This window comes from Diaphorina citri, unplaced genomic scaffold (genome assembly GCF_000475195.1).
Source record: "Diaphorina citri unplaced genomic scaffold, Diaci psyllid genome assembly version 1.1 scaffold47532, whole genome shotgun sequence".
Lineage (NCBI taxonomy): Eukaryota > Metazoa > Arthropoda > Insecta > Hemiptera > Psyllidae > Diaphorina > Diaphorina citri.
Window position 1 is genome coordinate 1 of NW_007424851.1, and position 504 is coordinate 504.

General features: G+C 40.1%; 1 long non-coding RNA gene across 1 annotated transcript; it reads left to right on the forward strand.

Moving 5' to 3' along the window:
* The first annotated feature begins 6 nt into the window (after positions 1 to 6).
* Positions 7 to 504, forward strand: LOC103523852. The gene is made up of 2 exons (XR_542085.2): positions 7 to 145; positions 422 to 504. It is a non-coding gene; the product is annotated as an uncharacterized LOC103523852 (long non-coding RNA).

Consider the following 504-nt stretch of genomic DNA (forward strand, 5'->3'; position numbering starts at 1 on the left):
GTCAACTCCGGAGTTTGGGTGAACCATTGGTTTTCAAACTCGCGAGTCAACAGAGGATGTTAGAAACCGGCCCTAAGTTGGAATTGGAACACTAGTACCTACGTTAGTTGAAGATTACCTAGGATCTTCATTCCCATGTTAAAAGGTACTTTTTACTACTATGGAGGAATAGATGAAATCCCAAATTGACTAACATAGCAGATGTGTAGGGCCAAAGCGGGACTTAAGAAGTCCAGGTAAATACTCTGAGCAGAAGGTAATCACAAGCTGGGATTGAACCTATGCACTCTAGTTTACCAGTCAAGTGTCTCAACTACTATGTTACTGAGGCATGTTCTATTTTTAAATAGACATGGTATGCTCTGGGGATGTTCACAGACCATGAAAGACCTCAGTTGGAAAACTTGGTATTATGTTTCAGAATTCGACACCAAACTCAACAACCATGTTGGACATACGACCAAATCACACAATTTATATCAACAATCTCAATGAGAAAGTGAA